Source organism: Aphelocoma coerulescens, chromosome 5 (assembly GCF_041296385.1).
Source record: "Aphelocoma coerulescens isolate FSJ_1873_10779 chromosome 5, UR_Acoe_1.0, whole genome shotgun sequence".
In the NCBI taxonomy this organism is placed as follows: domain Eukaryota; kingdom Metazoa; phylum Chordata; class Aves; order Passeriformes; family Corvidae; genus Aphelocoma; species Aphelocoma coerulescens.
In genome coordinates this window covers 54,991,602-55,003,974 of record NC_091019.1, presented here as the reverse complement: position 1 = coordinate 55,003,974, position 12,373 = coordinate 54,991,602, and positions in this window count along the sequence as shown.

Here is a 12,373-nt window from a genome sequence, read left to right as displayed (position 1 = left end):
AATCCATATAATTCTTGTCTTTTGCAGTTTTCCTCACTGAATTTCCTGATACGATGAAAGTCCTGTGCTAACTGTAGAAAAATACCTGTCAGATTAAATACAATTAAATGTGAATTTAAGACATATTAATTTTAAAAAAAGATAAGTTATGTATGCAAACATATGTACAATATTGTTAATTTCAGTTTGCCATTATTTAGAAGTTAATCCTTGACTATAAAGCAAAATGGAGATAGGCATACAAAACCCACTCCAGTAAGTTGCAGAATGAATCCTTCATTCTTCTGGGAGTTGGTGTTTGTAGGAAGCTGCTAAACATCTCTCAAGACAAGCTCCTTGTTTTCCACTTTCTGTCCCACACAACCTGAAGCCTGGTAAAAGACATCTGAATCACAAAACAGAAGAATGCATGTAAAGCTGGAACCACTAATTGAGAGTCCTATATCACCTGCAACCCAGCTTTGTATCTTGTTAAAGGTCAAAGGGCAGAGGATCTGAAATCTTTTCTGCAAAGAGTTGCTGGTTGACACAGAAAGAACTCAGGTGCAGTTAATAAAGTTTGCTCTGAACCTGCAGTTTCTGAGAACCTTACATAAATACCGTATATCTACTTCATCTTGTCAAAAGCTTTGTCAGTGTCAGACTGCACAGGCGAGTGCCAAAATATGTAACCAGTTTTACAAATGAATGAGGTTAACAGGTATCTCCCTGCAGAGCAACAATTTCTCTTTTATAAACCCCACCTGAACTGGCGAGTGCTGCATGGACATACAGTTTTCAGCCTGCAGCCAACATTTAAGCAATAATCCAAAGTGACAGTTTTATGACAGATCTGAGTAACTCAGGATCTTTTTCTTCTTTCTTAAGTGAGATCCGCATACAGGCAATTTACAGATGCTGAACAAAGCAAGGACTCTCCTCAAAGAGCAGTGAGGTATAAAGAAATGACCAATCCTTCCCAAACATTAAAGAGATTTAAATCAGAATGCCATTTCCAGGTTAACACTTCTGATCTTTAAAGTACCAGCATAAAAAAATGTGTTAATGACAATTGACAAAGTTACCCTTCCTTGGCAGCTAATGACCTCTTAACTCACAGAGCTAGTATCTCTCTGCATTTCAGTCTGCAATCCTTTGCAGAGCACATTTAAAGGGATACATGTGTTGTTACTATGTTCGGGTCAAGCTCTCCTACTATTAAATACAAAAGCAAATTTTAAAGCAATGATATGGCTGACATACAAACCCATAAAACCATAAGAATTCCCCGTTAAATCTATAACTGGCCCCTCTGCTCAGCTCTGTTGTGTCTAAACATTTCAGTCCATGGGGACCTATAAAAGAAACTCTGCACAGTAGATGATATTACACGATCCATGTGGTCATTTGTAAATGCTGTAGTACATAAAATGCACGAAGGAATTCTGAGGTTTTTGCATTAGTACCTTGTTTGGTTTGGTTTTCTCAGTTGCACAGTAATGGATCTCCATGGATTGGATTTTTATTAGATTACTATGCTGTCCTTTTAAGGAGGTGGTCCTCTCTAGAGACTGTGGCAAAACACATTATATAAGATAATCTAGCCCAAGCATCTTCAGGGGTCAGACTGGAAAAGAAGGACAAAGTCTTCATTTAATTCTACATCCTTAGAACACTTTAGCTAGGTCTTTGTCAACTAAACTAAGGATTCCCAGTTGTGGCAACAAACTCACTTATGGACTTCTCTAGAATTCTTGAGCAAAACAAAGCATAAAAGTGCATGGTGTTTGCAGCAATTTATCTGCAAAGCTATGAATAAAGCTGATTGCAAGTGCTCACTTATACATTTCCCTGTGGAAATTTTTTTTTTTCTAAATGGAAATTAATGTCTCCTTTCCTAGGAAAAAAAAATCAATATATTTGAGAACCCTAGGTCTCAAACTAACATTTGAAGTATTTTAGCAGTTGTTCCTTTTGTTTTCCTTTTGACCAATTGTACAGGTTTTTTCACTAGAGAAGAAACTACAGCAAGTACTAGGTTGTACAGGTTAACAAGTATTACTGTGGAGTTGCACAGCTCCCACTAAAGCCAGTGCCCTGAAGCATGTCCACAGGAGCATTTCAGGTATGAAAACACTGCTTAAGTAACCATGCTTGCAGAGCTAAGAGAAAGTGGTTTTCTACAGCTACACACCAACAGAGAATTGCCCTGCTACCTATTAGCTTGTTTTTTCAGATGGAGCCAAAGGCCTGTACACTCCTTGCCTCATGCTGGTGGCTTTTCTTTCTGTGCCTACAGCCAAAGTTCAGCAGTCCTACAGAGGTAATACAGTGTTGGTTTTTAACTTGTCCTTTTATTTCTGTGATCACAAACATTTTAATTATGCTATAGCAATGCCTGTATTTAAGCATGTAATAGGTATATAATGTTCTCTAGAACAAAAGATTTGAAGTCATATAATGGCATTGCACAGTATGCAGCTCTCACGTTGTTACTCAGATTTGCCATCTAGAAGGTTTTTGTTCCCCCTCTCTCTGATTCACCCCTTGTGGCACAACAGTAAAGAGGCTTTGAGTACAGTGTGGGAAATAGACAGTCTGGCAGACAAGCAGGGGTCTTTTCCTCCTCAAATACCTTTCAGCATGACACAAATGTCGGCTTTGTATTAGCCCTGTAAAGGTTTCACAGCCCCTGGCTGCAGGTGCAGGAGGAACATGCCCCAGGACAGAGAGGGGGCCTGAGCAGAGCCCTGTGCACATGGGGGGCTGCATCTGGGGACACACCGCAGAGCTGAGCTTCTCCACAGCTTTCCCCTGGCCCAGCACTTCTTTGTACACCCTTCCCTGTCACCACACATGCTGACAGGCAATAGCTGACGGTGCAAAATCCAGAGATACATTTCCTCTGGTTTTTACAACCCTCAGAGATGTACAAGCAGCATGAAAAAGACTTCACCAGTCAATTACTACTGTTAGTGTTGGGATGCATCAGATTATGTACTTTAACTTTCATAGCGAATTTTTTGTCTGGTCACAATCGGTTAGATGGATACAAAGTTTTTGTGTGTAGCCACATAGGAAAACCATGATGTATTGGAACTTCTCATTCAACAGTTCCAGTGGGAAGAGCTAGTAGAAGGTCACATCTCAGTTTGATAACTGTTTCCATTAACTCTTTGTACACTACTGCAAACTAAAAAATTAAGATGAAAGAAGTGACTCTCTATAAAATAAGATGTTGAGGAATTTTTTTGGTGTGCTTTTTTAGGTTTCAAAGTATTATACCAGTTTTTGCTGTGCATTTTTGAAAACCACATCTTTTAACTTAAAACATACGATTAATTTAGGGTAGTGAGCAATACTAGAATGATAATATGTTTTGATTATTTAATAAAAGTGTTTGGGATTTTTTTTTTTTTTTGTTTCTATTGCTGAAGTTATCCAAATTTTCTACATATTTTGTTTAACATAAACCTGAGAAAAAATCTTCTGTAAAATTTTTCTTTGTTTAGCAATGGAGAGTACTCACTGTCTTCTGTAGCATCTCATGACTGGTGAAATTTTCAAACCCTGCTCCTATGTGTAAATCTTATTGATGTTATCAAGTGCCTGTAGAATGGAGTTCTAGGGGTAGGGTCATTAAGAACAACAACATGATCAGCTGTTGGCAAATATTTTCCCTTAATGATGACCACTAAATGAAGCTGATATTATTTAATCATGAGCTTAAATTAGTAGTGATTGATGATGCTGCTCTGAAACTGGGAAATGGAAACAAGAGGCAGATCAATAGAAATAGTTGAGAGAGTTTGGTGACTGCATTTGGTGAAAAAAACCTGTCTTTTGCACTTGGTCTGAACAATGAAACTATATAAATATAGGTTAAATTCTTCATTAGTATACAGATTTAACTCAGTCCATACCATAGTGTCTTTGCAGCTCATTATTCAGTAGATAAGAAGACTTGGTATCAGTGTTAAAATCTGAGATTTTTGTTTTTTGTGAAAGGCCATTTTTCACAAAGAAGGATCATATTTATTAAAAACACACTACTAAATGGATTTTAAAATAAAATGTTCTATCTTGTCTTTCATATTTTAAAAAATACAAAAATAGAGTTTCAGTGTTAGTTGTAAATGTGGCAAATCCAATCCTGCAATGAATTCAAATCTGTACGTTTCATAAAGGCTACTTAGGGACAAGGTAGTTTTAGATCTAAGAAACATGTAAAAAATGACTCATTGTTAATAGGGTGAGCTCTTTGCATTTGGATTAGGGTTAACTGACAGTATCCAGTCACCTTTTATTCTCACATATTCCACCCAAGGAATGCTTTGTGCTGGTCTGAAAAAGAGAGAATTAGGTGTTCCATTTATACTATTGATCTTAATAACCTCATCTCATAAATACCTACTTTATGACATCAATAAAAAGAGAATAGCAGCAACTCCTAACAATAGAAATTGTTACTTTGTAATTCAAGTATTTCATTGAGCAGCTCAAAGAGACTCCATAGTGGTGCAGTAGTGATATTTTATTACCAGTTTTTAAATATGTGCACAGAGAGACCATTTTTTTTAAACAAGAGAAGATTCTAATTAATTGAGCGCACTATAGCTCCTAGATCCCACAGTTATCAGAGTTCTTCTCTTTCATCTCTTATCCTCCTCCTGTTCTTCATCTCGCACATTAAAAGGAGCATATCCCTTTAAGGGCATTGGTGGGTGTAAGACTAATTTTTCACTGGGATGATTTGGATGAAATGAAACAGAGAACATTTTATATGGCAGTCTTACCTCCCTGTTACCCTGCATTAGCTGCAGATGCTCTGAGGGTGTGGAACAAAAGGTGTTCCCGAGGGATAGACTTATTCTCACCTTCCAGAGACATCTTTCTGGAGCTGGGCCAAGCCAGGACTGACCCTGGAGCTTTCATCCACCAAAAGGCCACCAGCAGGAGGAAGTGGACATGGCACTGCTGGTCTCCCTCAAAAGCCCTGAGACTTTTTGTTTCCATCTAAGGCAGAAGAAGGAAACAAGCAATCATAAGTCATCCAAAGGAAGAGGAACTAGAGCCTTCCCTACAACCAGCACCTGGGACAGAAGGGTGCAGGCTCATTATGCAGCCAGTGTCCACATTGCTGCACCTGAGAAGGGACAACTTTTTTAGCACATCTGGTGGAACAGCAGCCTCAGATCAGACCCAGATGTTCCATGCAGACAGGACATTGCCAAGTACCTGAGGAATAAATGTGAAACACTGCCTCTTCATGTTCTTTTAAAAGATTTTTCTTTTACAAGTCTTACATTACACATTGATTTATCTGTATTTTTATATATAACATTATTATAGCACATTCTTCCTGGTGAATCCCAGTGGTGTCCTCCCTAAAGCTTGGTGTTTTTTGTATCCTTTCAGAAAGTTAAGTATTTTTTATGTTTCCTATTGGCCTAATTGATCCCCATAGAGGTTCATCACTTAATAGAATGAAGTAGAATAGAATAATTCCAGTTGGAAAGGACCTACAAGGATCATTTAGTCCAACATCTTGACCACTTCAGGGCAGACCAAAAGTTAAATCATCTTATTAAGGGCATTGTCCAAATGCCTCTTAAAACTGGAGACATTAAGTACTTGAACATTCGAAGATTATCCAAAAGCCCAGGAGTGTCTAACCCCTTTTGAAGTATTTTACCCATTAGGACTTGTCTTATTTCACAGGGCAATTTATCTCATAGTTGTTTTTCCTGTGAAGGAGAGAATGCAAGTCTGTAAGACCTAGAAATAGAATCCTTTTAAAATATTTTTCTTTTGTTCAAAATGACAGAACAATGGTGTGGCCCAGAGGGGAAAAATAAAGCCAAATGCTCGGTATTGAACTGCTTTATCCAATGTAAGTCATTTCTCCCAGAGTTAGGAGGCTGTTGTTTTAACTGCCTTTGGACCTTGGAACAACCCTTTGCCTTGGTAGCTTTAAAGTATAAGGCCCCTAAATTTGAGTCTTTGCTTCTCCAAATTCTACCACTATGACATGTCAGCAATTATCCAGCTATCTTAATCAATAGAAATAGCCCTAAGTTTTTGTCTGTTTTGAGAATATTATAATTATTAACAATTGGACTAAAAAATATTTTATATCCAGAGCTTTATAAGAAATTGCTCACATTTTTATTTCTCTAGCTCTATGAAACCACTGAGTGCACGAGATGTAAGGATGTCACCACACAGCAACATCACCCTATTTTTGCTACAGCAGTGAGTTAAACATATTTTAAGAAGGTATCCTGGTACCTGAATATGTATCTCAAAATTCCCTTAAAACACATTTCTAACTGAAAAACCTTGCCTGGCATATTATCAACTCTCCAACAGGAAATTCAAGAGAACCTAGCACTGAGTTTTCAAGTACTCAGCACCTTCAATGAGTGCCAGATTTTTAATAATAATCAGAATTCCTAATGAAGCACAGATTTTCAGAAGGGCTTGGTTCCTGTTTGTGTCCCAAAATAAACTCAATGTGTTGTAGATGGAGCTCTCGGAAAGTCTGTCCATGGTTTTGGGTGCTACTTGTTTGCAAGCTGCCTCCCAAGCACTCTTAAAATTGGTGCTGGATGGTTTTAATAGGCCAGAAGAGGTTTGTGAGCTCAATAGCTCTTTAGATCTGCAAATAAATACAAATGGAGATAATTTGTTTTTAACCTGCGGAATGCTTAATGAATCAAATCATTTCCTTTCAAGCATGATAGCAGGACCGAAAGATGTAATCATTTGGTGTTTTATGGTCCCCAATTCTCCAGTTAGATGTCTGTCACAGGCCCGGTACTGAACAATAAACTACTTCCTACTTTACCTTCCTGTAAAAGGCAGAAATCCAGCAGTACACTCACAAGGAGAGATCCCTTTGGGATGAGCATTGGCTTTAACAAGTATTTCTATTTGCAAGTGTGTATCATGATTGCTCTTTGAAGACATGGCCGACTGAGAAGAAGCAAACAAAAATGTCTTGGCACTTGTGATGAGTTTCTAGGAGTTGAATTCATCTGGGACATGCTAGTGTGAATCAGAGAAGTTGATTATTATTTTCTGCATTGACATAAAGGTGCTGAATCATCAAGACATTTAACTAGATACCTAACTTTAAGCATGTGTCCTCTTTTTTAAGTCTGTTGACTTATTTCTACATTTTGAAAGTAAGGTTGCATATACATTCCTTATTTTCACACATCTACTAGGTAAAAAATTACCTACCTGACCTTAGCAGGTGATTTGTAGAGATAAAATTGTCTGATTAGTTTCCCTGCATGGTCAGTGAGAATAACCAGAAAATGAGACACAAATTTGAGATGTTGAGGAAAGAGCCACAGACACCCAGCTGGTACCAAAAACAACCAGTGCTGTTTCTAGTTTTCTGCTGCTTGCTGAACTAAGAATGGTGCTTCTTTTTTTTTTTTTTTTTTTTTTTTTTTTTTTTTTTTTTCTTTTTTCTTTTCTTTTTCTTTTTTTTTCCTTTCTTTTTTTATTGGTGAAAAGATCGTGGATCTTTTCACTAGTAATCCAGAGCATGGATTATTCTTCTGGGAGCAAGCACCTAGTGACAGTGACTTGTATGGCAACTTCTGCCATGAGGCCCCTACAGCTCAATATGATTTCCAAATATGTTTTGACTGAAAGCAGCTGGGCTTTGTGCAGAACCCACTCTGGTAGCTCTGTGGATAGAAAATGGATGGGAATTCTCTGGCAAAATGAACACCTAATAACTTGCTGTTTCAAACTTCTTCATCAACTTTGGAAAAATCGGTAATTTAGTCATCAAAAACAAGGACTAACAAGAATAATATAGGGGCAGCAAAATCAGAAGTTTATTTTGTTTGAGTTTATCTATAAAGATGGATTCTGTGATGATAGAACTCCAAATGGTTCTTTTTAATAGTTTTGACATGATTGAATTTGTCTTAAATATTTCAAAATAATAAATATCTCTTAAATATCTCAAAATGTCTGCTTAAAATGTTACTTGGAATTAATTTATATTTCTGAGCAGTGGTTTTGCTAAAATCAGAAAACTCCTGATCCCACAGGATATAGCAGATGAAAGATTTATATTTATATTTATATAAATATATTTTTGGAGAAGGGAAAAGGCCTTTCTCAGGTATATAAAACTCTTTATGTTGTTACATTAAGCAATAATTGTTGGTCTGCCTCTGTATTTTTCCGTCCATTTATTGGCTATATATGCTATTTTCTATAATATCCAGTGATTTCTACTAAAATCAATAGGTTGGATGAAGTTTTTAATAAGCTTCCTAAAAACTCTGTTCTGATTTTTTTTTAGAAAAAAGAGATTTCATGGGGCAAACCTTCTTTTTTTTTTTATTTTTTTTATATATCAAATTATTATTTTATTGTTGTATCATGGATTCCTTGGCAGATTTTTCTTCTGAACAAGCACTGTCCTCCTGCCTTGCTGACCAGCCTTAGCAGGATGTGGAATACTTTTAAAAATAATGAAGGCATTCAGCATCTGGCAGTAAACATCCAGCACTGCACAGGCTGGTATCCCTTGTTAAACCCAGATACCTGCCCCATAAATTAAGACTGAAAAGCCATTCTTCCAGACTGACAATCAATCAATGCATGTGTTGTCAAAGTGAACAGGAGGATGTGATTCTTGAAAGCACCCAGAATCTGTTTGGAATAATTGGAAATGCCGTAGTAAAGATCTATATCCATAATTCACTTATATGTGGAAGTCTTCCACATTTGTGATCTTACCTGTGATTTTTCAGTAGAATCCAAGGAATTAACATCTCACTTTACAGCAGTATTTACCAAGAATAAAGCACCTGGTTCATTCAGACACTTTTTAATATTCATTTTTAGGAGCTATCCAAAACCTCTGTGAAGCCATGGTATCATTCCCGCTGGTTTCCATGGGCTTTCCTTCAAGCCCTTATTCCACAGCTGAGTGCTATTTCCTGTTTTTGAGATTTCTCATTATTGTGTTAGATTTCCAGTTGGAAGCAGTTGTCACTAAAGTATCTATTCTTTCAAAAGACAGCATGGAGAGATGTTTAGTGGCTTACAAAGATGTGTTCATGGTATTGGGCCAGAGCCTCAGCTGATACAAATCAGTGTAGTTTCATTCTAGTCAGCACAACTGTGGTGATTCCAACACCGAGGACTTGGCTTTCAGGATTCTCTCCTCTCCAGATCATATTTATTCACCTAAGTTGAAAGCAAACAGGGATTTTCTCCTTTAAATAGAAAACTCAGAGGTCTCGTCAATCGAAACTCAGCAAGGGAGAGATGGGGATGAAGGGATGCCCTACTGAAATACTCTCATAGTTGGCAAAATGTTTTTAGCAAGGAAACAGAGAAATCCCCTCAGCTCTCCTCCATCACCTCTGCTGCTAACAGCAGTGGAAAATATCCTGGAGAAGGCAAAGGCATTCCTCAGCTCATACAAGGTAGTTTTGTTCCCCTGCTGGATGCATTTCTGTAGAAATTAAAATCGTGCCCCTTAGTTGTCCATCCTGAAAAAAAAGGCTGCTTTGATGTGCAATTGGATCCTATTCTGTCTGGGACCCTGATGTTCTTGTTGAAAGGGGATAAAACCTCTGGGGAGCATGGCAGTAGAAACTGTTCCAGAAGCAGAGTCAACACACCTATTCTCCCTTGCTGCTGCTTTTTTCCAGCAATAGCAGGGTCATTCACTGCTCAAATGTCTGATAACTCTGAATATAACAAAAGATTTAGTTTCCTTGGGAGTCCAAATAGCCAAGTATGTGGCTGCATGTGCTGTTCTTACTCATAAATGCAAATGCTAACCTATAAATCTTTCCTTTTACAGTACTGTAATAACATTCTATCTATTTAGCCTAGTACAATACAATCACAATAGCTTTTTCATTGTGCTGCATTCATATTAGACTACTATAATGAGATGCTACCACAATACCATGAAATAAAACGATGTTCTTGACGTATTTCCAAAACATTTGAACACTGTTTCCAAATCGACCTTGTGAATAAATTAAATAATAGCTTGCAAAAACGTCCTCTAGCATTTTCAGAATGTATGCAAATGCAAGCTCAAATGTTTACATGTTTCTTACAGTGTCTGGGATTATACGGCGTGTTTGTGCGCATGAGTGTTGTCTCTGGGTGTATTTGTCATTTGTGCTCAGTGGCTTGCACAGAATTCTAGCATGATTTGCCCTTCAAGTTGTCCAATTCTTCCTCCTCTCCCTGATGACCTGCATATTAAACTTCTCTTCTGTAAGACTTCAGATTTCAGTGGCCCTTTCCATTTGTCATATGCATTATTGTCACTCAGAAACCTTTCAGTGCTGTTTCTTCAGTACCTACCCTGACATAGTTCTCCTCTGAACTATTCTGTGTCTTTGACTGCAGATTTCTAAAGGGTACCTTCTTCAAAGGATCTATATACATATTTATAAAAATACATATACATATACATATACTGACTTAGGAGTCCCACACTGGTGGTTCAGAAGAGTGGAGGGAGGCTGAAAATTGGAATCAAATCCAAGGGACTCATTTTCCTGGAACATATGTTGGTAATTACTTTTTGTTTTGTTTTGTTTTGTTTTGTTTTAAATTAATTTTAATGCTAAGTTCACAACCGGTTGAAAGGCCAATGTTTTGTTTATCTGGGAGTGATTATTTGCAGGTTCCCAGTAGCTAATCTTCTGTTATTGGTAGACCCATAAATATAATCTCCTGGTGACGTGCCCCTCTCTCCTTTAGAAATTGCCCACCCATGACATGCTGTAGAGTGAAAATGTCTTGATTTTTACCATCATCTTTTCCATATCTGTAGATCTCATTTATAGAGGATCAGAGATGCACAGATCACGTGCTGTAAGGTGTGGTATAGATTTGTGGTTAATAAAGTCCAAGGGGTCATTATGACAGTAGTGTCTGTTATCCTATAGAGCACGGACTGAAGAATTTAATCCAGCCATTTATGCTTCTAACACATAACCTTTGGCTGAGCTGCACTGTCGTTTTTTTAGAAGATATCTGCTGATTGCAATAACTTCTGTTTCAAAAGTGAATCCCTCTAATGGAAGGATCTCAAAGAAAGGCTCAAAAGACTTCCATTGATACACTAGCACATCTCTTTTCAATACTTCCATTGAAGCATCTAATACAAACCTCAATGATTTATCTTTAGTGACTTTATTGTGCCTCACAAAGCTAGTTTAAAGCAATGGGTTGTGAATTTCAACCAGTGTGTTCTTCTTTTACACCATAAAAATCAACTGCAGACAGAGACCCAGTTGTCTTTCCCCAAGATACACTAGCATCATTTCTCTGAGTAGCTGTTGGCTGGCAATAACAGGTGGGTTGCTTCTAAATGCTCCTCTTGATAGATGCTATTTTACTTGACCTTTCTGAAGAGGAAATGGTGCATATGTTTATGAGAAACACTCTGACACTGTTTCATGAGAGAACGTGCATTGTTTGTACAATGACAATGGGAAATTTTCCACTAAGCACTTTGCCAAAAAGTAATTATTATGGTTGGCTGTATGACTTGTTTGCCTGTTTTTCCAACACCGTGGAAATTTTTGTCTTCCTGGTGGTCACATCAAAAAATCTTGTATCATTTTAAGCAGTTTACTGCTTGAAACATGTAATAATACACAACTAAGGAAGTATTCACAGCACACACATTTAGAGGTGAAAAAAACCCAAACCCTGGCCAAAATCAGTCATATGATTAAAGCAAAATTGGCTGGTTTTGTTTTCTAACTTTCTGTACACTTGCATTTTACACAAAGCTGGTGGGTGCTTGTCCTGTCTTCCCTCCTACCAGAGATGCAACTGAGATCTGTTGGTATGAATGCAGAGCTGAAATCTGGAAACCTACAGTTAATTGCTGATTTACAGCAATTCAGTTCTTCACCTGTAAGAGAAGAATGCTTAAAGCTTACAGAACACATAAAATCAGTGGGATGAAGGCACTATGTATACCTTTATTCTTACTGTTTATAATAAGACTGAGGAAAATCCATGGGACTTGGTTCACCTATTGTATTTGGAAAAGTGAGTAGCAAACCACTTTATTTGCAGCAAATATATCTACCTGACTGGACTGCTGCTAAAAATGATCTGCTCTTGGAATGTCATCCTTGAGTCCAGTGACAACATTTGTTTTTCTTGGACACCTGCTGTCTTTTTCTTCTCCTCCCTGCAGATTCTGTTTGGGATCCATACAATCCAAAGACAAGTCTCTGTTTTCCCTCTGTTTAGCAATTTGTCACGCGCCAATGCATTAATTACAGAAACAATGGACAGTAAGATTAGATTGACTGTATCGTGGTGAGAAACGCAGAGTGGAGAATACCGGCGCTGCGTCTGC